Genomic DNA, 26559 nt, shown 5'->3' with positions numbered 1-26559 from the left:
TGAATTGCTTTCATGCACATATTTAGCACAAGCTTATAGCTTATATTTGCCAGCTGCACATAATAATACTATTGAAAAGCTGTTGTCAAGCTCACCATCTACAGTGAAACTACTCTCTCTCACTCACTTTCCTTAACTGCTTGTCCTGGTCTGGGTCTTGGCACTACGGAGCCTATCCTGAAATCACTGAGAAGAAGGCAGGAGGGTTAAATCCTGTACAGGGTGCCAGTCAATCACAAAGTAGCCATACACATACACTATGGGCAATCTAGAGCATCCAATTCACCTGAACTAAATGTCTTTGGACTGTGGGAGGAAACCACAGCACCCAAAGGAAACCCAGGCAGACATGGGGAGAACATACGAAATCCACAGAGCCTGAGCCTGGATCGAACCTACATCCTATGTCAAAACAGCCAAGACACTGTGAGGCAGCTGTGCTATCTACTGCACCACCATGACCCCCTAAAATGAACAACTACAACAGGAAATGAAAAGGAGAAGATGTAATGCAATCTGTAGGTCTAACAGACAATCAACCCACCATGAAGCCATACAAATACTGAAATGAGCTATTCATGTCTCAGAAAGCACCAGCACACAACTAACCCTAGCTGCACATTCAGAAAGTGATAAACCACTTTCTACTTACTCATTTTCTGACATTTCAAAGCCAGCTGCAGACATGTACAGTGCCAAGAAACAATGGTGGCCCCCTGTCTGATTTCATGTGCCACTGCACATTTTCCCACTGTGAATGTTACCACACCTTCAGCCAACATGTTATTTTAGACAAGAGACCCTGACTGAACAAATACCACACAACCACAATACATTTGTCATTTATTTATTGAACAGTGTTATGTAACACTAATTCTTCTGAAACACCTCTCCTTGAACTGTGGGAGGAAAGCAAGGCACCTGGAGGAAGTTCACGAGAATAGGGGGCAACGTGCAAGATTGCGCTAGATCTAAACCTATGTCCAAACACATGTCCAGCCCAGAAATTGTAAGTCACCAGCTCCAACTGCTGCACTACTGTGCCACCAGCTCTTGATAAAGAGCTGAACTGATGGTTCCTTCAACGACGTCAGGTCATCCACTTCCAAATGCAGCAAAACATCCCAAATGTTTTGCACTGAAGAATGCAGTAAGGAAAGGAAGTCCATGAAATATAGTTAGAGATGTCAAATATGACCCAGACTCATTTTGGCAAACCTGAAATGAGCATGTAATGAGCAGGTTTCCTCCTAACAGCCCCAGAGATCCTACTTCTGAGAAGTTTCTTTCTCATGGGCAAGGCAACAGAGTTCTAGATGTTTCCCAGGGTTCTTCAACACTTCCAATTTAATTTCACACTTTGCTCTTGGACAGATTTTGGCAGGACAGCAACTTCTGAAATGATATACTACTATTATAAACCTTCTCCTCTGTGTGTTGCTATATCTCCCAAAAAGACCTCAAAAAATGCACCCTAACCCCAACAAAAAACATGTAAATGAGCAAAAAAAATAGACAGGGACCCTTTTCCTCAGAACTATATGCCTTTAATCAAGACATTCTGAGAATGATTCATTTTGGCTAACAGAAAAAGCAGTTTATTTTACATAAGCAGTAAACATGCGGTTTGTGTCTGACGTATTTCTATCTGTCAATTAGCCCACAGTCTTGGAGTTTTTCTGTTTCAGCCGCACAGAGGTGCTACATGACATGCAGATTTCCCAGCCACCTAAGTACTCGTATAGCATCAGCATTCCGCCGGATTAAAGAAAATACAGAAGGTGAATTAGTCACAGTTATCAGAGATGAAAAGGCACACACAATCATTTAAAACATGGTGTAACAGTCATGTACTGAGTCTATGGTTCAACACTCCCAGCCCTCAGATACAGTGAGAGTGGAACTGGCCCCACAAATACAAATGTACAGTACAGTAAAGTACACACACACACACACACACACACATTTTCAGAACCGCTTGTCCCATACGGGGTCACGGGGAACCGGAGCCTACCCGGCGACACAGGGCGTAAGGCCGGAGGGGGAAGGGGACACACCCAGGACGGGACGCCAGTCCGCCGCAAGGCACCCCAAGCGGGACTCGAACCCCAGACCCACTGGAGAGCAGGACTGTGGTCCAACCCACTGCGCCACCGCACCCCCCAGTAAAGTACATTATAGTACAATATAGTACTACATGGCATTGTACTGTATTGTATTATATTATGGCAACACATTGGCACAGCAAGTAGCACTGCTGCCTCACAGCACCTAAGCTGTTCAGGTTTAGGTTTGAATCCAGGTCAGGTTGTGTAAAGTGTGCATGTTCTCCAAGTGTCCGTGTGGGTTTCTGGATGCACTGGTTTCCTCCAGTCCAAAGGCAGGCAGTTCAAGCGAATTGGAAGCTCTAGATTGCTTGTACTGTTTGTGAGTGGCTACCCTGCGATTAACTGGAATCCTGTCCAGGGCGTGCCTCCCTGAGCCTTGCACCCAGTGATTACAGGATAGGCTCTGTACCCCTGCAACCCTGACCTTAAGTGGTTAATGAAAATTGATGTATATTATATTATATGTTAACTACAGATATGCTGTAATATTTATGCTGGTTTTGTAACATTGCTGCTGGAAAAATAATATTAGTGAGAAAGACTGAATCACATCAATATGAGTTCATTAAACATATACCCATACAGCAAATCTCTAAACCAAAGGCCCTTCCATATTTACAACAAATTTCTTTTCTGGGCTGAATAACTCATTGACTTCTCTACACATAAAACTGTAATTTTTTTAAACAAATTATCCTTAGGAGCCAAATGTGTCAAGGTGAACTGTTTCATTTTCATAACGATATGCTTTTAAAAGTTTGCATACATGTTCACCTTACATTCCTATAGGACACTTATTCCACCAGTGTTATGTATAAGGGCTTCCACAGTTTTACAGCATGGTCAACTCTGGATAAGTTTTTACAAGTAACACATTTAATTGGACATTCACGTAAACTGTGACAAGCAGTATGTCAGACAAGGAACTGTCAGATGGGTACAACTGTAATGCCTTCCTGGGACTGGAAAGGGCAGCATGTTCTATGAAGATCCATTTATCTATCTATCTGTATGTCTGTCAGACAAACGGACAGACAGCTTAATTGATCCTGAAGGAAACTGCACAAGGCTCTAGCAGTACCCACAGAAGAGCATAGTGACAGAACTATAATGTAGTAGCAAGGACTGGAATCACACTGGAAGTTGAAAATAATCTCACTTCGACAGTACAAGAAAAATGAATATAACATACAGGTATCCTCCCTTTTTGAAAGTTCGCTTTACACAGCTTCGCTTTTACGAAAGAACTACATTAGTATCTGTTTCCGCTAACTAAAAGAAATTCGAAGAGGATTTTCGCTTTTACGAAGAAAGGCGAAAAGCAAAAATAGCATTCAGCATTTGATTTGTAGCGAGCCGTTATGGAGGCAGCACACACCCCGAGCAGTGAGAGTGGCACCGCCAAGCTCCTTACCCTGGAACTACACTCAGCATCTCAGGATCAAGCAGCCATAAATTTTAACTGTGTCTGTGAGCATCCGTGCTTTATTTCAATTTATTTTCTGCATCCGTTATCAAGATGTGTCCTAAGGTATCAAAAAAGCCCAAGAAAGCTCGTAAGGGTGTTATGCTTAGCATAAAACTGGACGTAATTAAGCGTTTCAATCGTGGTGAATGAAAATAAAATTGCCATATCCAAGCTGTCCCCGGGTTACGAACGTCCAGTTTACGTACAACCTGAAGTTTACATTTACATTTATTAATTTAGCAGACACATTTCACCAAGGCGACGTGCATCTCAGAGAAATAAATTGTGCATTACATGAGACACAGTTGCAGACGTGTGATTCTGAAGAAAATTTAGTTCTTTCCACTTCATGCACCGATGTTCATTGCAGGAGTAGGTGCATAAAACTCAGCAGACAATTCGTGATCACCTTCCTACAAATTTTTTAAAGGTACACAAATATTTACGTACAATACAGGAGCAGCAGCTTATCTGGGCATGATCATAAAGTTATGGTGCATGAACTTTTACACCATACATGAGCTTGAGAGATCACAGGCAAAGTGAGTCAGGAAGAGGTGTGTTTTCAGACCTTTCTTAAATGTGGAAAAAGTTTCAGCAGTTCTGAGTGAGAGGGGGATGTCATTCCAGCACAACGGAGCCATAACTGAGAACTTCCATGCTTTACCTTTCATGTCTGGGACCACCAATTGGGCAGAAGTAGATGAAAGAAGCGGTCTGGTAGGGGTGTAGGGGTTGATCAAGTCTTGTAAAAAACTAGAAGCAGTTCTATTGATGCATTTGTAGGCAATAACCAGGGTTTTAAATTTGATCCGGGCAGCTATAGGAAGCCAGTGCAGAGAAACGGGTAGAGGAGATACAAAGGAAATCTTTGGGAAGTCAAACACAGCCCGTGCAGCAGCATTCTGTATCAACTGCAGAGGTTTGATGGTAAGCTGATGGATAGTCATGAAGCACCCCCTGTAAACTAAAAATTCGAGTTACATACAATGATTTGTAATAAAAACAAGCGCTACTTTGTGATGCGCATCAAAACATTGGGTGCCTATAGCAGATTGTCAGTTCGTAGGAGTGTCAACCCAAAGAAAGACAAAAACTTGGTTCTTTTTAGTCAGACCACGTTTCTGTTAAGTGTTTCATATGTGTTACTGTATTTGGCTTTCTTATTTTTGTTTTTACCCTCATAACCATGGCACCAAAGTGTAAATGTGAGGACATTTCTGTGAGATGTACATAATAAAGCGATCGGAGAAAGGTGAAACGCCAACGAACATTGTAAAAGCGTTAGGTTACAGTCTTTCAACAATCAGGACAACTTTAAAGGACAAAGCGAAAAAAAAGGAGCATGTAAAAGGCTGTGTCCCAGTGTCTCGCTAGCTCTCTCTCTATTATAAACACTGTAGTAACATTTATTATCTCTTACTATGTCTCTCTCTCCGTTATAAATACTGTATGTAGTTACATCTATTATTGTGATTGTTATTATTATCATTACACCTTTACATTGTATGAATAATAATAATAATAATAATAATAATAATAATAATATTATTACTCTACTGTTATATTAAAGATGTTTTAGTGTATCCGGAAGTGTTTAATGTTTTTATGCATAGAAAGGTATACGATATACTAAGACAAACATCTGACTAACTGACGTGTCACTGCGTGAGAAGAGCGCTCTATAAAAATGAATTGATGTCAGATACCCACACGCACACACAGAGTCTGAAACCGCTTGGCCGAAGCAGGGTCACAGCAAGGCCAGAGGGGCAGGGGACACACCCAGGGCAGGATGCCAGTCTGCCTCTCACAAGCTACCCCAAGCAGGACTTGAACCTCAGACCCACCAAAGAGGAGGCAGAGGCCAAACCCACTGCATCACCGCACCCCTCACATTAGATACCCACTATACCTAGCCGTTTTGACTTGCAAAAAAATTTTACTTAAAGACAGACTTAGGAACGGAACTTGTTCGTAATCTGGGGACTGCCAGTAAATTAATGGTAATTGCTTCTTCGCTTTACGCCATTTTGGCTTTTGAAAGGTTTCATAGGAACACTCTTTCAAATAACGGGGAAAACCTGTAATATAATGAATACAACTTATTAAAAATACATTCCACTTCATAAGTTTTTGAAAACCCCTCCGTGAACCGCCACCTTACCGTGGTGGAGGGGTTTGAGTGCCTGAATGACTCCAGGAGCTATGTTGCGTGGGGCTATATGCCCCTGGTAGGGTCTCCCATGGCACACAGGTCCAGGATGACAGACGAGACAAAGTGTGGTTCAAAAGCCCCTTATGAAGAAACTAAAACCAAGGCTTTCGTTTACCCCGCCCGGTATGGGGTCACCGGGGCCCCACCCTGGAGCCAGGCCTGGGGGGGGGGGAGGCTCGCATGCGAGCGCCTGGTGGCCAGGTCTATGCCCACGGGGCCTGGCCGGGCTTAGCCCGAAGCCATGACATGGAGCCGCTCTTCGGTGGGCTCACCACCTGCCGGAGAGATCGTAAGGGGCCGGTGCATTGTGATTTTGGCGGTGGTCGGGGCCGAGTGCCCGGCCGATCCAAACCTTGGGCGCCAACTCTGGTTTTTGGGACTTAGAATGTCACCTCACTGGCGGGGAAGGAGCCTGAGCTGGTGCGGGAGGTTGAGAGATACCGTCTAGATATAGTCGGGCTCACTTCTACTCACAGCTTGGGTTCTGGAACCACTCTTCTCGACCAAGGGTGGACTCTCCACTATTCTGGCGTTGCCCAGGGTGAGAGGTGGCGGGCAGGTGTGGGCTTATTATTAGCCCCCCAGTTTAGCCGCCATGTGTTGGAGTCTACCCCGGTGAATGAGAGGGTCATCTCCCTGCACCTTCGGGTCAGGGAACGGTCTCTCACTGTCGTTTGTGCTTATGCGCCGAGTGGCAGTGTAGAGTACCCGGCTTTTTTGGAGTCCCTGGGGGGCGTGCTGGAAAGCGCTCCCACTGGGGACTCTGTCGTTCTACTGGGGGACTTTAACGCCCACGTGGGCAGTGACAGTGACACCTGGAGGGGCGTGATTGGGAGGAACAGCCTCCCTGATCTGAACCCGAGTGGTGAGTTGTTATTGGATTTCTGTGCTAGTCACGGTTTATCCATAACAAACACCACGTTCATGCATAAGGGTGTCCATCAGAGCACTTGGCACCAGGACACCCTAGGTCGGAGGTCGATGATCGACTTTGTAGTCGTTTCTTCTGATCTTCGGCCATATGTCTTGGACACTTGGGTGAAGAGAGGGGCTGAGCTGTCAACTGATCACCACCTGGTGATTTGATGGCGGGGGAAAAAGCTGGACAGACCTGGCAGGCCCAAACGCATAGTGAGGGTCTGTTGGGAACGTTTGGCGGAGGCCCCTGTCAGAGAGGTCTTCAACTCCCACCTCCGACAGAGCTTCAGCCAGGTCCCGAGGGAGGCGGGGGACATTGAGTCTGAATGGAGTATGTTCTGCGCCTCCATTGTTGGGGCGGCGGTTCGGAGCTGCGGCCATAAGGTCTCCGACGCCTGTCGCGGCAGCAATCCCCGAACACGGTAGTGGACACCGGAGGTAAGGGATGCCGTCAAGCTGAAGAAGGAGTTCTATCGGGCCTGGCTGGCTCATGGGACCACTGAAGCAGCTGACAGGTACCGACGGGCCAAATGGAACGCGGCTCTGGCAGTTGCCGCAGCAAAAACTCTGGCTTGGGAGGAGTTCGGTGAGGCCATGGAAGAAGACTTTCGGTTGGCCTCAAAGAGATTTTGGTAAACCGTCCGGCGACTCAGAGGGGGGAAGCAGTGTTCCACAAACACTGTTTACAGTGGAAGTGGTGCGTTGCTGACCTCAGCTGAGGATGTCCTCGGGCAGTGGAAGGAGTACTTTGAGGATCTCCTTAACCCCTCCGACACGCCTTCCGTAGAGGAAGCTGAGGCTGGGGACTTGGAGAGGGACTCGTCCATTACCCTGGCTGAAGTTGCTGAGGTAGTCAAAAAACCCCTCGGTGGCAAGGCTCCGGGGGTGGATGAGATCCGCCCCGAGTTTCTCAAGTCTCTGGATGTTGTGGGGCTGTCTTGGCTGACACGCCTCTGCAGCATTGCGTGGAGCTCGGGAACGGTGCCTCTGGACTGGCAGACCGGGATGGTGGTCCCTCTTTTTAAGAAGGGGGGACCGGAGATTGTGTTCCAACTATAGGGGGATCACACTCCTTAGCCTCCTCGGGAAGGTCTATGCCAGGGTACTGGAAAGGAGAATCCGACCGATAGTTGAACCTCGGATTCAGGAGGAGCAATGCGGTTTTCGCCCTGGCCGTGGACCAGCTCTATACCCTCAGTAGGGTGTTGGAGGGTTCGTGGGAGTTTGCCCAACCAGTCCATATGTGTTTTGTGGACCTGGAGAAGGCATTCGACCGTGTCCCTCGTGGCATCCTGTGGGGGGTACTTCGAGATTATGGGGTTCGGGGCTCGCTGCTACGAGCTGTTTGTTCCCTGTATGACCGGAGCAGGAGCTTGGTTCGCATTGCCGGCAGTAAGTCAGACCTGTTCCCGGTGCATATTGGACTCCGCCAGGGCCGCCCTTTGTCACCGATTCTGTTCATTATCTTCATGGACAGAATTTCTAGGCGCAGCCAGGGAACGGAGGGTGTCTGTTTTGGTGGCTGCAGGATCTCGTCTCTGCTTTTTGCAGACAATGTGGTCCTGTTGGCTTCATCGAATCAAGACTTGCAGCGTGCACTGGGGAGGTTTGCAGCCGAATGCGAAGCGGCGGGGATGAGAATCAGCACCTCCAAATCTGAGGCCATGGTTCTCAGTCGGAAAAAGGTGGATTGCCCCCTCCGGGTTAGGGGGGAGTTGCTCCCTAAAGTGGAGGAGTTTAAGTATCTCGGGGTCCTGTTCACGAGTGAGGGAAAAATGGAGCGGCAGGTTGACGGGCGGATCGGTGCGGTGTCCGCAGTAATGCGGTCATTGCACCGGTCTGTTGTGGTGAAGAGGGAGCTGAGCCATAAGGCGAAGCTCTCAATTTACCGGTCAATCTACGTTCCTACCCTCACCTATGGTCATGAGCTCTGAATCATGACCGAAAGAATGAGATCGCGGATACAAGCGGCAAAAATGAGTTTCCTCCGCAGAGTGGCTGGGCGTACCCTTAGGGATAGGGTGAAGAGCTCAGTCATCCGGGAGGAGCTCGGAGTAGAGCCGCTGCTCCTCCGCATCGAGAGGAGCCAGTTGAGGTGGCTCGGGCATCTGTTCTGGATGCCTCCTGGATGCCTCCCTGGTGAGGTGTTCCGGGCATGTCCCACTGGGAGGAAGCCTCGGGACAGACCCAGGACACGTTGGAGAGACTATGTCTCCCGGCTGGCCTGGGAACGCCTTGGGGTTTCCCCAGGGGAACTGGAGGAGGTGTGCGGGAAGAGGGAAGTCTGGAGGACTCTGCTCGGACTGCTGCCCCCGCGACCCGGCCCCGGATAGTGGAGGAAGATGGATGGATGGAAGTTTTTGAAAATTTGCTCTGAGACCTCAGTCCCCCGAGGTCAGCCATTCACACACATGCACACACAAATCCATGATAACTTGTGCCACTGGGGAGCAATCAATGCACATATGGATGACTAAGCTCTAACTTATGACTATTTTGCGCTGATAACACACTGAGGCATGGCGTGCGTGCGTGTTCAGGAGACCTATAATGCCAAAACTCCCAGTGCTTCTTCTGCGCAGCCTGGTCCCAACCAAAACGGATGCCCAGAAAACAATCAGTGCGCCTGCACAGCTCTCAGGCTCACTGAGAACATTCCAGCATGTTTACCAACAACTGCAGTCATGATTAAAAATTTATAGCGGAGCTTACACTTATGCGATATCCTGCTTCACTTATCAAAGGGAACTGATGGTGTTATCATTCCTCACATTGGTGGCACCACTGGACTGACATAAATCGACCTCCAGACATTTCACGAATCGATATAAATTCAATTACACGTATGCAACAAGGTAAAAGCAGGCGACAGCAGCAGAGAGGTATACTAATATTTAAGTCTTAGATCACAGCCGTGTAGTGGTTAAAGCAGCTGCTGCTGCTCTAAGACCCTTGAGCAAGGTACTTACCCTGAATTGTTCAAATCAAAATTACCAAGCTGTATAAACACTGAAATCAGTAGAAGTTCCTTAACACAGCCTGTTGCTTTGGAGAAAAACATCAAGTAAATAAATAAACATTAAAAAAAAGAGTAGCTCTACCAATAGGGCCAGTCGCCCTGACACCAGGATGGAATATGAAAGCAGACAAAGTTGTGGCTGAGGCAGCAGCTGGCAGATGATGAGCAATGACCCCAAAGGCCTTACAATGTGAAGTGGGACTCTGTGGCCACTACCTATGGATTTGTCCAAAGCTTTGAGTAGCTGGCTTACTGTACAGGCCCCAGTGACCAGAGGTAAGTTGCCAATGATGCATCCTTATGGGTACAGGAAGAAAGAGGATGGCCCAACTCCAGTGAGGAAAACAACAGGGGACAGCCCATTGGGATTCTACTAGAAAAAGACACAAAATTACTTTATGACAAAGCAGAGAAGATAGCAGTTCATCACCAGTGCTTAAAAGGCACTTCATGTAACTCACAATATCAACACACAATCATAATGACAGATGCATGTAAATTACTTCTCCCTAGTCATTTCTGCCCAGTCAAACTGGTTCTCAAAGCACAGATCATAGAACCTTTCAAGTGGGTTACCATGCAATTTGTATTAATGCTAAAAATAATACAAGCTAATATGCTTCAATTTACTGAGCAGAAAAGGTATAAATTGTGTATGCTCAAAAGTGAAGTGATCAAAACACAAATGAGCTCTGGCAGGCAGATATTGCCAGACATTGGCCAGTATTGCCAAAAAGAAAGATCCCGCACCAATACAATCTGCAGAGTCGATTAAAATCGTATTCATACCTCATCAACTGGCAAATATTGTCTCTGCTCGTATACATGTACTTATGTGTGAATACATAACGTGCTGTCAGAGCACTGCAGCAAACATGTGTACTGCTGTTTGCTCTCCTTTGCCCAGACACTTTTGAAACTCCAACTACTGTTAAATGCAATGATAAATTTAATTTGTTGTGCTGCCATAAACACAGTACCCACATTCTGATTACTAAAAACATTTCAATTCAAAGAGCAGATGTGTCACTCTCAACCAGTGCCCCGCTAAGCCAAATATGAGACCAAATTACACACATGAATTAGACCAAAGGAGGGCAAAGGAGTGATTTACACACACTGGCTGAAACCACTTGTTCCGCATGGAGTCATGGCAAACTGGAGCCTAACCCAACAACACAGGGCGCAGGGACTCACCCTGGATGGGACGCCAGTCCGTCACAAGGCACCCCAAGCAGGACTCGAACCCCAGATCCACTAGAGAGCAGGACCTGGCCAAACCCGCTGCACCACCGTGCCCCAAAGCAGTGATTTTTTTAAGAAAAATTTCATTATTTTCTCGCTTTATTTACAACCCTTTTAATGATCAAATCCTTTGAATAATTCAGAACTTTTTTTTTATCATTTATTCTTCATATAACTGAACATAGAAGTCTAATGTGACCATGTGGCAACAGCTTTGCTCTGCCTAACTATTATTTGTACCACAAGGCTGGAATTGCCCATGAATGGGTCTGCTGTTTACTGTGGTAACCTGGCCAGTCACTGGATATCAAATCAATCAGGTGTGTATCTGGTGAGATAGGATGGGATCCAAAAGCAAATCTGGAACAAACATGGAAATCTCTGCATTCTCCTCATGTCTACACGGTTCGCATAGTGTTTGTATGTGTAGAATATATGCTTGCTTTAATCAACACTGACACAAGATTTCCAGAAAGATGTGTTCACCTCACCAGCATGTAACCTACAAGGAAAGTGACCGCCACACTCACACAACACACACTCTTCTATCTCACAACACATGCAGAAGGCACACCTTAGGTGACTTCAATGCTGAAAAAACTTTTCAGACAATTTGTGTATTACATTTATCGGACGCTTTTCTCCAAAGCGGTTTACAATTTTAAGGTTACAACTATTCACCTATTTATGCAGCTGGGTAATTTTACTGTAGCAATTTAAAGTAAGTACCTTGCGCAAGGGTGCTACAACCAGAGGTGGGGATCGAATCTGCGACCTTTAAATCCAGAGGCAGTAGCTCTAACCACTATGCTACAAGCTGTCCCTATATTAATAATTAGTTTTCCATATATTAATAACTAGCTTAGCACAAATGCAAGAGCAAAAGGCCAATAAACTTGAAATGTTTCCACATGTGAGACACAGTGGACTATTGCCAGGGTGCATCCACTTTGCTCTCTGAAACAAGTGTACACCACACACCCGCCGCTGGTTTTCCAGGATTAAAATGGCACTGTAATAGAGCACAAGGTTGGTTAGTGGCTGGGGATGAAGTGTTCTGACCTTGCACCCTCCCACATATGCACACACACACATACACACACACGCACATCGAGCTCTCGACACAGCAAGGTCCCCCTTCCTACTTCCTTAGCACTGTGGACCTAGACTTGTTGCTGAAAGGCTACAGGCTCAACTCCCAAGCAGCCACTGCTTTTCAACCTTCACACCTCAAAAGCAAAATGTGGGTACAGTGGATGCTACACAAACTGTCAAGTTCGGACAGTGCACTGGAAACATACACAGTCATGGGAAGCTGCCGATGACAAGATAATATTCACAACTTCAAATAAACATCCAGCAAGCTCCAGAAATGTGGAAAATTGAAAGACTTATTATTAGAAGAGCAATCTGTAAAACTTATCCTCCAGGATGGTAACTGGTCACTGCGCCCAAGTACTCTCAACACAGCATGAGACTCAAGAGGAGTTTGCCAAGGGCTAAGAGCAAAGTGAGAGGTGGGGGGGACACATGGGGGGTAGGGGGTGTGCCCACCCTGGCCTTTCACTACGCAAAACAGCAGAGCAGTTGGCAAGAAGTTCAGAAGAAGCCCCAGGCTGAGCACAGAAACTGCAGCAAAGAGCCAAGCCTAAAGGGGAAGGCAGGCAATGTTACCCAGAATGCACTGCCTCATCTCAGACAGAAGAACAAAAATCAAAGGGATGGGCTCTGGTGAGGGCCGCTTAATTCCCATCGCCAAGTCTGTATTGATCCACCTGGCAGGGAATCTGCACGCTTGATGAAGAGCTTTGCATTAACCACAGCCAAAAGAGGTTTGCACCATAAGAGGACCAGCAGTCGTCTGTCTCTCTGTCAAAGGGAGCGGCCAGGATGCAAGCAAGAGGATGGTGGGTAGATAATACTGGAGGAGAAGATGGGAGAATCCCAGGAAGGCGCTGTGTGCTTTATGTGTAAAATGAGCATAAGCACTTCAAAAAAAAGGAGATGGCCACTCAGTCCATGTATGTTGCGTTCATTCGTGTTTTGATTCGAAATTAAAAAATAAAATTCAAATTACGATGCCTTCATTTGTTTTTTGTTTTAAAAATGAAAAACAAACTGTGAATTAACTATTTTTAAAAACCATTTTTTGCTCAAAATGCAAAATATTTCAAATATGCCTCATTTACAGTTTCTTGCCAACTTATTTTTTGACTTTGAGTTATTTCGTTTTGTGGAATTCTTGAACAACGTGGATGTAAACTAATTTAAACCATGCATAAACCATCAGTGGTTTCATCGAATATGCTGGCTTCGCCCTGAGTTAATCATTAGTTAATATGGATCACTAGATGCTTTTCAAAAGCAGCAAGAGAGTGATAGTAAGGGAGGATGACATGTCCACCAAGAATATCGGCAGGATTTTTCAGGTGCTACTTCTTAAGAATCTTATTACTAATAAAGTGAAGGTGTTAAAAGCACAGGGGGTTTGGCCAGGGCCTGCTGTGGGGTGAGTCTGGGGTTCAAGTGTCCTGATAGAGGTGCCTGTGTTGCTGGCTTAGGCTCCTGGTTTACCGCGACCCTGCTTGGGACAAGCGGTTGAAGACATTGTGTGTGTGTGTGTGTGCGTGTGTGTGTGTGTGTGTGTGTGTGAAGCATCGTGAAGTTTTAACTGCTAGCCAGTAGTGGTGGTAGAGCATGATGAGATGTACATTTTATTCATCATATTTGGTACTGTGAGATTTTGATTTCTCCACTTGGTATGATAATACGAAAAGAGAAAATTAATAAACAAGTCCTTTTCTTTTTGGTATGTGCTCAGAAAGAATAAAAAGCACACACACACACACACACACACACACACACACACACACACACACACACACACACACACACACACACACATTTTCAGAACCGCTTGTCCCATACGGGGTCACGGGGAACCGGAGCCTACCCGGCAACACAGGGCGTAAGGCCGGAGGGGGAAGGGGACACACCCAGGACGGGACACCAGTCCGCCGCAAGGCACCCCAAGCGGGACTTGAACCCCAGACCCACCGGAGAGCAGGACTGTGGTCCAACCCACTGCGCCACCGCACCCCCCATAGAATAAAAAGCAGTTTTTCTCATTTTTCTGCAACGTACACGGACCTAATTCACATTTTGTTTTTCAATTTCGAATAAAAAACTAATGAACGCAACGTACACGGACCCCACTGTAATGGGTTTTTTTTTTTAGGCCATTTTTATCATGAACCCCCCGTCACAAGTGCTTATGAAGCTCAGACTCATGTTGCCAGACAGTGTCCTTCCTTACACAGCACAGTGAGGGGATAAGAAGTCAAATGAAGTTGGACTCTGAGCCCTTCAGACAGTAAGGCATTCACTGAATCCACTGCACCCCATAGTTTCCTCTCACATCAGCAGGGTATCCCCCCCCAGCCCCCACCTTCCCAACTAAGGTGTCAACCCTCACAACAAATACTGCTCTCTGCGTCAACCCTGCTCTGCTTCACTGTAATGTGATCATGCTCCTACAACACACTGGTGCCCCTCTTCAGCCATAACAGTAGCATTTGCTATTCAGGATTTAACTCACAGATTCCTTGGTACCAAACCTTGGACAGCAGGTGACAGACATAGTGATTCAGACCTGCTGCCTTGCACTCAAAGGAACCAAGTTCAAATCCCACTTCCTGCTGTTTTACCCTTTACGTTTACTTTTACATTCATTTATTTAGCAGACGCTTTTCTCCAAAACAGCTTCCAATGAACTCTATGTGGTGTAATCATCATTTATCAAGTTACTTATACTGGATTGTTTATTTTAAAAAAAAAAAATCACCCAGCTGTACGCATGAGTAAATCATGCCAATCAGCTCTAGGTACCTTTGTAAATCCCTCTGGAAAAAAGTGTCACATAAATAAACGTTAATGTAGCGAGAACCTGACAATCAAGCACCCCAAAACAAGCATCCGCTCTCAGTTTAAGACACCACCTGCTACTCATCAGGTCTTTCAATCACGCACCTTCATCTCTTCTGTTCTCCAAAAGCGGCTAAGCACACAGGCCAGAGAGGGGGGCCAAAAACCAGCGCTCTGCAGATATTAAGTGCTCACAAGCTTATAAAACATGTGCAAAGCCACAGATTGTCTAAGGCTCTGCTGTATCAGCCACTTTTACTGTTACCAGCATAGCCTTCTCTCATACCACACACCAGAATAGACTTGTTGCTTTCTTCACCCGAAGTGAACTGTCCAGGAGATCTGAAACTCACCAGAGGACCCGTGCAAAGTTTCAGGACTCAAACGCACTCACTGTACTTTTATAGACTCCTGCAAATGTTTATATTGCAACAGCTGGATGTAAAAAACACATTACTGTTTCATCACATACCCTGTCAGAGCATCAGCAGTGCACCAGAGGACTGTGTGCCACCTGTCGCAGCTTGTGATGCAAGTATCATGCTGAAGGTGTCAATGGTAGGCCTGCCTCCTCCCTGACTGACAGCGCTACTGCAGGCCTGGCCCGGCTAGCACCCCCTGGGGAGCAGCTGCCTCATTAGTGTGCTTGCTAGCTGTACCTCTCTGGCCTGTCTCTCAAGATGAACTCCCCAACTTCCCTCCACTTCCCAGCTTTTCCTTGACACTCCTTGACCTATGTGTTTAAATAATTGATGAGGCCCACATCACATCTTAGCAAACAGCCAGGAAAGATTCAAAACAAATCAGAACAACAGAGCGCCACAGTTTTAAAGAGCCAGGAGTATCAACCATAACCTTATTGCATATGCTATACAGTATATTTGGCACATTATGAAACGGCAGTGTGACACTGAGAGTAATACTGGTGCCTCATATCTCCTGGCCTGTAGGTTTGGACATGGGTTCATATCCAACTTACTCTGTTCCCAGATTTCTTCCAGCTGCTCTGGCTTCCTACCACAGTCAGAAAACATGTTTCAGGTGAACTGTTGGTTCTAAATTGCACATCCTGTGTGAATGAGTGTGTGTTTGCGTGACTGCCCTGTGATGAACCTGTGTCCCATCCAGGGTGTACAACGTCTCACACCCAATGCTGCCAGGATAAACTTTAGCCCACCAAGACCCTGAACTGGACAAGCCGTTGATGCAAATGGAAAAAATAACATGCTCATAATCATAATCATAAAAACAATACATTTTAGGAGCTTCCCTAAAGAGTCCTTCTGGTGTATGGGCTGCTCTAAATTTCTTGTAATGTGTGTCTGTGTGTTACATTGCTTTCTCATTCTGATGGTAGATATTTGTCAGCTGCTTAGCCTAGTGTATCTAGCAATGTAAGTTACCCTGGAGAAAGGCGGTAAGCAAAAAGCAGAAGTGAGAATTGTCACCTGCTCCATGAAATGATGTCATATCACCCACTTCTTTGCTCTCTAAACTGGCTACGTGTCATGCAGACGCAACTTCAAATCACTCCTTATCACCTACAAGGGGGGCTTAGTTCCGTCTTACTTCAGCAATCTGCTCGCCATTTACATTGCAAGTCATGTTCTTTGTTTGCAAGACACCAGTGTGTTTGTTGTTCGCGACATCAGTGTTACAGGGTTCCTAAACTATGGAACACACTGGCTGCTTCTGTGTAAAACCCTCACTCTGCAGCTCTGTCTTCCTACCTCTCCTAGTGGTGCCACAATGCCCTTGAGGACACCTAAGCCTCCCAGGAAGCCCACAGATGAAACAGAGTACCAAGCGGAGTACCCTCCAAACCAGCCGTCTGATGTATGAAACGAATGACCATTCACAGCCCCTAATGGATCAGCCCCCTGGGCTTGGACAACGGCTCCTGTGCCCACAGACTCTAGCTCTGTGTTGTCTGTGGTACTGGTCTTTCAGCTACATACACACCTACAAAGATACACTGCAAGCATGTCAGAATTCCCAGGAAGGGAATTCTCTAGGAGGCCCTAGAGTACTAGAGTGTTTACATCACAGGATAGGACAACCACAGTACTGAAAAGAAGGCAAAAACAGACACAGAATGAAAATGAAAGATTATTATTATTATTATTACTACTACTACTACTACTACTACTACTACTACTACTACTACTACTACAGTTATTTGGATTTCACACCTTTGTAGCTGGTATTAAAACTATACCAGCTCAAGAGTCATGAATGTCTTGGTTAAGGGGTAAATTCCAGGATTTAGGTCAAATTAGGGTAAGGATCTAGGATAGAAAAAAAATCTAAAATCACTACAAAAGGTGCTGAGAAGTCTGTTAACATATTAATAAAAATTATTATTATTATTATTATTATTATTATTTATTGGGGGGCATGATGGCGCAGCGGGTTTGGCCAGGCCCTGCTCTCTGGTGGATCTGGGGTTCAAGTCCCACTTGGGATGCCTTGTGACAGACTGGCATCCCATCCTGGGTGTGTCCCCTCCCCCTCCTGCCTTATGCTCTGTGCTGCCGGGTTAGCCACCGGCTCACCGCAACCCCGCTTGGGACGAGTGGTTTCAGCAAGTGTGTGTGTGTGTGTGTGTGTGTGTGTGTGTTTGTGTGTGTGATTATTATTACTGTCAGCTAAATACAATTGATCCACGACTTATGAAAACCCGGACTTATGATGGTTATCACATAGGCTTTTGTGGCACACCCAGGCTTCCGGAGAAGGGGGAGGAGAAACAGACCCGCACACCCAACAAGACCCTCCTTCTCTGTACCTGTTCCCAGTCCCCCCTTTTCCTCCACTACCTCCCCCATGACCCATTCCACTGTCTGCGACACAATTAAAGAAAAGGAGCACAAACATGTATCAGGTGTCTCCTATATCGTGTGTCACATTGGTGCCAAAGCCCAGGAGTGCTTCGATGGATGGTGAGCAGCTGGAGCGTCTCCTACAGAAGATTTACCTCCAACAGCAGGAATCCATAGATGCCATGGTGGTGGCTCAACTGGCGGAGCAGCAAGCACTGCTGAAGGCTATGGCGGTGATCGCAGACCACACCGCTCAGCCATCAACTGCCCCCATCCATCTTCCAAAAATGGCCCCGGAGGATGACCTGGAGACCTTCCTAGAGGTCTTCAAGTGCACCACCAGGGCCTGGAGGTATAGACAGGGCCAGGAGTGGGCTCTGCGACTCAACCCTCTGCTCACGGGGGAGGCCCTGACGATGGCCCAGCAGGTCCCTGCAGCTGTGGTAGGCTTCTATGGGGCCCTCCAGGAGGCGATTATGGAGCAGGTGGGGATTACTCGCAAAGGACAACAACAAGGTTTGCACAACCTGCACTGGGATGAGACGGCCCACCCATTCCCTCTTGCCCAGCAAGTACTGGACTTCGCCCAAAGGTGGCTGCAGCTGGACCAAAAGCAGCCGGAAAAAAATTGTGGAGCTGATGGCCTTGGGGATGTTTATGATAGCCATGTCAGCTGCCATGACAACTGGCTGCAGTGCCATCGTCCAGGATCACTCACTGAGGTTATCAGGCTAGCCGAGAATCACCTGGCTGCAACGCTGGGCACCTCTTCCCCTGTAGCCGTGACAGCCCCTCCTCGGACCCCTTCCGGTCCCTGGCCTTCGGCCTGCCCTGCCTGGTATCCCTCTTCTCTTTTCCCCTGCTGGAAACAGTGCACCTTGACTCGACTCCTCTGGCTTACTAACTCAGACACCATGGTTCGAAAAGGTGAATGACTTTCTACCCAAATAATCTCGGGATGACACCCTTTGACATGTAGGTTGCTAAAATAGATGGGATGCTCATGCACCCCAGGCAGTGGGTCACCTACCCGTTTTTTTGCCAGATGTATTTCTTTCTTTGCCCTTTTGGACGACACATAACTTGGTGAACTGAGAAATAAAGTCCACATACAGTAACAATGCTATTATTACCTATAAACTAACTTAGAAGTCTTGTTTAATCTACAATGCTCAGGAGGAATGGGCAGCCACTGGCACTTGGAACACCTGAGGTTTTTTCTCCCTTGACTTTCAGTTTGGAGTTTTTTTGTTTCTTTCCTCCATGGCCAGTAAACAAACACACACACACACACACACACACACACACACACACACACACACACACACACACACTTACTGAACCGCTTGTCCCATACAGGGTCGCAGGGAACCGGAGCCTACCCGGCAACTCAGGGCGTAAGGCTGGAGAGGGATGGGACACACCCAGGACGGGACGCCAGTCCGTCGCAAGGCACCCCAAGCGGGACTTGAACCCCAGACCCACCGGAGAGCAGGACCCGGTCCAACCCACCGCGCCCCCCCCAGTAAACATACTTATAGTTTTAATAAATGCATTGATAATGTGTTACATCAGTCTGTAGTCAACAGTTTTCTTTGCTTCTTTGCCAGATGTATTTGTTTCTTTGCCCTTTGTCATTTTTCAGCACTCTGTGTCACAGTGTGAGAAGAGCGCTCCATAAAAATAAACTGAATTGAACTGAACTGAATAAATGATCACGAATATAGGGTACACCAGGACCCTAGAACGGAGAAGGAAACATTCCAATTATTAGTTCATCAGGACCGCCGGGAGTTGTTGTTCCAGGCAGCCCATTCTAACCCCATGGCAGGGCACCTTGAGCAGGACAAAACACTATGGTATTGTAGCATGCCAAGGCAGCCCGGGAAGGGGGTGGAGACGGGGGCAAAGCAGCCACAGCTGGGGCTGATTATCCTCCCTATTTCTTCCCCGGTCCCTGGCAGTAGGGGTAAGAGACAGAGGAGGAGAGCGAATTCAGAGAGACAGGCACGCACCCGAACCTGAACCCGAACCCGAAGATGAAGTTGGCATCCGGACCGACCCGAGGCTCCCTGTCCCACTGACCCGCACGAAGCCCCATCCTACCTGTTCCCTGGCCCCCCTTTTCCACCCCCTTCCTTCTCCCCACACTAAATAAAACACTTCACCGACGAGCACTGCACCTCTTGTCTCCCGCTTCGTTTCTTACAGGTATCTACAGCCATGGTTGTTTTGGCTAGGTATTCACAGGGATGTCCACTGGTGGTGCGCGGCTTGTCCTGAGTGCCAGCTTGTGACTTCACCTGTCGTCCCGTGCATGCCCCTGGGCCAACTCCCGTTAATGGACGTCCCATTCAATCAGGTAGGGATGGACCTCATTGGACTCTTGGAGCGAAGCGCGCACTTTCCAATTTGTGCTGGTAATTGTGGATTACTTCACCTAATACCCAGAGGCGGTGCTCCTGCAGAATATGCCAGCTTGCATGGTGGCAGAAGCATTGTTTAAGGTATTTACAAGGGTGGGGGTACCAAAAGAAGTTCTCACAGGTCAGGGAACCACTTTTATGTCACGTATGTTAGTCAGCCTTTATAAGCTTAAGGTACTGCCCAGTGATGTTGGATCCAAAACTGGATGGTTCCATTTGCTTTTGTGTGGATTACCACTGGTCAATGCAGTCACTAAATTTTATGCCTACCCCATGTCCAAGGTGGATGAGCAGCTGGACCAACTGGGCACTGCTTGTGTTTATTCGACACTGGATCTCACCAAGAGCTACAGGGAGATTCCCTTGTTGCCTAAGTGCAAGGAAATCTCTGCATTCTCCATTCCTCTTGGTTTATACCAATTTGTTACATTCCTGTTTGGTTTGCATGGGGCTTCAGCCACCTTCCAGTGACTTAGGACAAGGTTCTTGAACCCCACACCAGCTATGCTACAGCCTACCTGGACGATGTTAACATTTATAGTCCAAACAGGCCACAGCATGTAACCCACCTACGAGCAGTCTTTCAGTCCCTGCGGGAGATGGGCCTCACGGCAAACTCGGCGAAGTGTGCAACTGGGAGGAGTGAGGTACGACATCTGTTGTTCCTCTTAGGAAACAGGCAAAATCAGCCTCAAATCGACAAAACAGCTGCCATTGCGGCTTATCCGGTTCTCAAGACCAAAAAATAGGTGAGGTCTTTCTTGGGGGTGGCAAGCTGTTACCAACGGTTTATTCCGAGGTTTTCCACCCTGACCGTCCCCGTCAGATCTCACCCGACAAAGAGCCCCGGTTCTGGTCCAGTGGATGGAGGAGTGCCAGACTGCTTTCCATCGTATTAAGACAATGCTCTGTGGAGGAGTCGATCCTTGCTTATCCTGACTTCTCTGTACCTTTTCTCCTGCAGACGGATGTATCCAATCTGAGCTTGGGGGCGGTCCTGTCCAAAAAAATGGGGGGTATGTCAGCCCATTCTGCACATTACTCAGAAATTGGCTCCCCAAGAGCAGAAGTATAGCACTATTGACAAGGAGTGCTTCGCGATAAAATGGGCCATCCTCTCCCTCTGTTATTACCTCCTGGGATGGCAGTTCCATCTCTGCACGGACCACACCCCTCTACAGTGGTTACACTCCATGAAGGACTCTAATCAGCGTATTACCCGTTGGTATCTGGTCCTGCAGCCTTTCAAACTGTCCACCAGCTGAGGTCAGATCTGGGTGTCCTTGATCTTCTCTCGCAGTGGAGGGGAGAGACCCTCCAGGTGGAGCTGTGGGAGTGGTGGTGGATCAGTGTGGCATGCCCAGGCTGCCAGAGATGGGGGAGGAGAAAGGGAGGGACTCGCCACACCTGGGGCTAATAACCATCTCTATTTTAACCCCTGTGCCCAACAGTGAAGGTTGTAGATGGAGCCGGCGAATGAACCAGAGGCGGATGCACGATACGCACACTGAGAATAAGGAGCCAAGATGACCCCGCACAGACCCACACGCCCAATGAGACCCCCCTTCTCTGTACCCGTTCCCCCCATTCCTCCACTCCCTCCCCCATGACCCTTTCCACTGTCTGCAACACAACTAAATAAAAGGAGCACAAGTACGTACTGGCTGTCTCCTGCGTTGTGAGTCTTGACGTTTGGTTGTAACATCTAAGGACAAACGCTCCACCTGGTGTGCAATGACATCTACTAGCCGCGCTGCCACAAGGCATCATATTTCATACTGTTTGAGTCTCTTTTAGAGTTTGTGTCTAACAGCAATTTGGCTTTTGTTTACAAAACGTTTAATTTCCGATTCCCTCTAACTTACTTTACATTTAAAATAAATAGCAAGGAAAAAAACAGTTCTGGCAGCACTGAGAAGAAAAAGCAAAAGAAAGAACTAAGAGACTTAGAAATGAAAGTGAAAATAATATTGCAGCATGAAAACAATTACATAGCTGTACATACAATATATTATTCTATTAATAATGTGTGAAATTAGTGAAAAATATAACAAAGCCTTTCAGTCAGTATAGCATTCATGCATGTTGATTGTTTCTGTATCTTTATGGCTTATATAACACAGTATAAGGGGATTTTCAACCAACTGACACTTGTCAGAATGGAACGTGGTAACATGCCAAGGAGCACCTTTAAAAAAAAAAAAAAAAACGCAATGTCTAAATGTGTCTGTACAGGCCAAATGTGTCGTTTCTTGCTCCGGTTTCTCTTCTGTTTTTCAGCTTTAGTTTTGCTATGATGCCATGGCAACATTTGGAGAACACTGTATGGGCAGGAAACACACGGTGGCCACTCTGCTACACACAACTAAGAGCTTCTCCAGGATACAGGTGTACTCCACCAAACGCCACAGAAAGAAGTCAGGCTCCTCCGAAAAACACATATGGCACAGCAGTCTTACAGTTTTCAAGTCATATTTATGTCACATTAAGGTTGCCATACAAGAAACTTGCAGCATTTCTCTGCTCCAATTCCAGAGTAGCACAGCTGTATAATCTTAAGCCTTCCTACTTGCCAAACACGTTTGCTACAGCCAAGTGGAAGCACACATCCACATGGCTTCTGGGGGGTACAACTCTTGTGGGACATTGACCTGCTCTTCATTTTCCAACTTATGCCGCTTTACTTTGCATCAGTAGGTCGCAGAAAACCATCAATAAGAGTGGCGCCTGTACAGCAGGGGACAGGGAGTGTGTAACAACATCCCCACCCCCATGTGCCCACAGGGGGTTTAGGTTTGGGCAGCAGCCTGGCTGCAACACAGAGCACAAACTGTTCTAGGATACAGACCACTGCAGTGTGACCACAGCTCCAGGGGACACCCTGTATGAGGGGGTGCTCTTCGGTCAGCCCCAAACATGACTGTCAGCTGTGTGTGTCTGGGGAGAGAAGTGCACAGCTCATTAGTAGTGGGTGAAACAAGCAAGCAGGGTGGTGTCAAGTTACGAGCACAGGCCTCTAATTCACACACGCAGATAGACACACAAACTCACAGAGGGGGGATCTCTGGTGATTGCTGGCTTCCTACCTTCCCTCCTTCTGTCTGTCAGTACATTGGGTATACCTCCTGTGTTAGGCATTGCAACACCTTACGAAACTAGCTGATAAAAGCAGCAGCCCTCAGGAGCCTCTTCACAGACTCAGGCCTGCCTTGCAACACCTACAATTCACTACTCTATTTCAGACAAAGTCACGTGCTGCAGACACTGTCCGATGTCTGATCTCTAACCCTAACCCCCTGTGGAATATGGTTGTAAACACTGGCAACATGCTGCACATGCTTGAAGGAGGGAAGACCCCCACCAATGGTCAGATGCCAAAAAGGTCCCCAAGAACACCACTCATTCCCACCCCATCAACACACACACACACACACACACACACACACACACACACACACACAGCTCTGCTATTAGCAGTCCCTGTTCAACAGGCATCGTTTCATGTCCCTTCAATCAACCTGTGTTTATACTCAGATGAAACCACATCAGTTGCATGACCTTTAACAAAGACAGTCCCCTCTGCAGCCCATCCCATTTGTGCATAAGTTAAAGCTTCTAAAATTATATGCCCTTTGTGTGACCTTATGTCAGTATCTGAACACACCTTTTCTTTGCTCCCTGGAAAGAGCACTTGTGCACACCACCAGTGTGGGGGTATGAGCCAGCCACAGCAGGCCTTCAGTGAGGTCTACAGCCACCCAAAGGACTTTGACTGGTGGGACAGCAGGAGCTAGTTAATGAGCACACCAGGTGGGCTGAAGGGGACCAGGGGTTAAGAACATCCTTGATCTAAGCTCTGAACCAGTGAGGTTAAGACACGATGTGAAAGACAGGGAAGTCAGCAGAGGGGAAAGAACAAACAACGCAAAAAGAGAAGAGACAAAAAGGTAAGAGGAGGGCTTTGAGGAAAGAACTCACACTGGGAAATACAGACCAGAAAAATAGGAGATGAAAGACCTAACAAGGAAAGAAAACAAAAGGCCCAAGGTAGTGCTGGATGCACTCCTGGGTGGGACCATGGTGGCTTGTGGGGGGGGGGCACACTCGTGCAGATTTATTCATGGTCATATTTGAATGTGTAAAATACATGTAAAATATCTGTAAAACACTTCACCCTACACACCGCTCCCACCTGGACAAAAAGAACAAATATGTGAGAATGCTGTTCAATTCAATACCACTGTGCCCTCCAAGCTTTACTTGAAACTTCAGGCCTGAACAGCTCCCTTTGCAGCTGGATCCTGGACTTCCTGTCAGGCAGATGTCAGGTGGTTAGAATTGGCAGCAGCATCTCATCCCCATTGACCCTTAACACTGGAGCCCTGCAGGGCTGTGTTCTCAGCCCTCTCCTGTACTCCTTATACACCTACGACTGCATGGCCGCACACAGTTCCAGTGTCACTGTCAAATTCACGGATGACACAACGGTGGAAGGTCTGATCACCAACAATGATGAGACGGCCTACAGAGAAGAGGTGCACACCCCCCTCACCATTGACAGGATGCCAGTGGAGCAGGTCAACAGCTTCAAAGTTCCTCGGTTTACATATCACTGAGGACTTCACATGGTCCACACACACTAAGGCAGTGGTGAAGAAAGCTCACCAGTGCCTCTTCTTCCTCAGACAGCTGAGGATGTTCGGTATGAGCCACAACATCCTCAGATCATTCTACACCTGCACCGTGGAGAGCATCCTTATTGGGTGCATCACCGCTTGGTATGGGAACAGCACCACCCTCAACTCAACTACAAAGCTCTATAGAAAATGGTGTGGACAGCCCAGCACATTGTCGGAGGTGAGCTTCCCTCCCTCCAGGACATCTACACTAGGCGGTGTGTGAGGAAAGAACAGCAGATCAGAGACTCTAGCCATCCGAGCCATGGACTGTTCCTGCTGCTACCATCAGGCAGACAGTAATCGCAGCTTTAAATCCTTCACCAGCAGGCTGCGGCATAGCTTCTTCTTACAGGTCATCAGACTACTGATCTCCAACAAATAACTAATAATGCCACCACATGCACTACTCACTCTACCTCCCATGCACTGCGCTTTACCACTAACATTGAACATTGCATATTTCAGTATGTGAATACTGTACACACTGTACATACTGTACAGGCATTTATTGTGTTGGTTGGTTGGTTGGTTGGTATCTGTAACTCATGGCGAACAGCTGTGGAGAACACACCAAAGATTTTCACCACCTGTACACTTGTGATTATGGTGAGTAACAATAAAGTGATTTGACTTGATTTGAAGTCAAGCCTGCACTTAGTGCCAGGCAGCAAACCAAGCAAACAATTATCTTTGGTTTCTGAGGAACATTCCAGCCATTTTCAGCTTGACCCACATCCCAGCAGCCACCATGTACATTCGCCCTCCACAACAACAGGAGCCAACACAACCTGTCCTAAGGTAGAAAATGGGGAAAACCATCAAATCTCAATTCAGACCCTGTCCAGCAAGCAGAGCTGAACTTCACAGGCATGAGCCAATGGTCAAACTGAAGTACCACAGGCAGACCTACCGCTGTGTGTCTTCACTCTGTCACTGCTCCTTTATCCACTGTGTCAGCTCCTTGATGAACCAGTCCATGCAGTGAGTATCAATCCCATCATCTGGGTACCAGTTACAGAAGTCGTCCAAGGTCTTTCTGCAGAAAGGGCACATCACAGAGGAATGTTAAACTGAGAACACAATGTTATGCCAGAAAATGAGAAAATATGAAAACCTAAAATTTGACAATATATGGTCAAAACTGGAACCAAAGGGCAGCAGGCAGTGTAGTGATTAGACCTGCTGCTTTATACTCAAAGAACAAAGGTTCAAATTCCACCCCTGCTGCACTTACCCTGAACTGCTCAACTATACACACACACACACACACACACACACACACACACACACACACACACACACACACACATTTTCAGAACCGCTTGTGCCATACGGGGTCACGGGGAACCGGAGCCTACCCGGTAACACAGGGCGTAAGGCCGGAGGGGGAGGGGACATACCCAGGACGGGACGCCAGTCCGTCACAAGGCACCCCAAGCGGGACTCGAACCCCAGACCCACCGGACAGCAGGACCGCACCCCCCCGCTCAACTATATACATGGGTAAATCACCTTAACATTGTAAGTCACTTGGGAGAAAAGAATTCACTAAATAAAAGTAATGCAACTTAAAGCTCAGGTTTGGGATAGCATATAAAACTTAATTGTTGTCTTCTTGTTTTCTGCATCCTAGTCTGCACCCTAGCCTATGACAACCTGCTCAGCACCACACATTCATCTGTTACTTGAGTTTGTATGTCTCAGTTCATACGAGTGCAATGGTGCAGTAACA

The 26559-nt window shown here is 47.1% G+C and overlaps 1 protein-coding gene across 5 annotated transcripts in view; it reads right to left on the bottom strand.

Moving 5' to 3' along the window:
• hivep3b (HIVEP zinc finger 3b) overlaps positions 1–26559 on the bottom strand; it is a 113295-nt gene that overhangs the window by 57081 nt on the left and 29655 nt on the right. For all 5 annotated transcript variants that reach the window (XM_018754704.2, XM_018754702.2, XM_018754708.2 and 2 more), the window contains exon 2: positions 25738–25863. The gene's annotated coding sequence lies outside the window, so the exon portion shown is untranslated. The remainder of the gene's footprint in view (positions 1–25737; positions 25864–26559) is intronic.

This window comes from Scleropages formosus, chromosome 8 (assembly GCF_900964775.1).
Source record: "Scleropages formosus chromosome 8, fSclFor1.1, whole genome shotgun sequence".
Classification (NCBI taxonomy): Eukaryota; Metazoa; Chordata; class Actinopteri; order Osteoglossiformes; family Osteoglossidae; genus Scleropages; species Scleropages formosus.
Note: the sequence above shows the minus strand (reverse complement) of the source record. Positions and strands in the feature narration are given on the sequence as shown.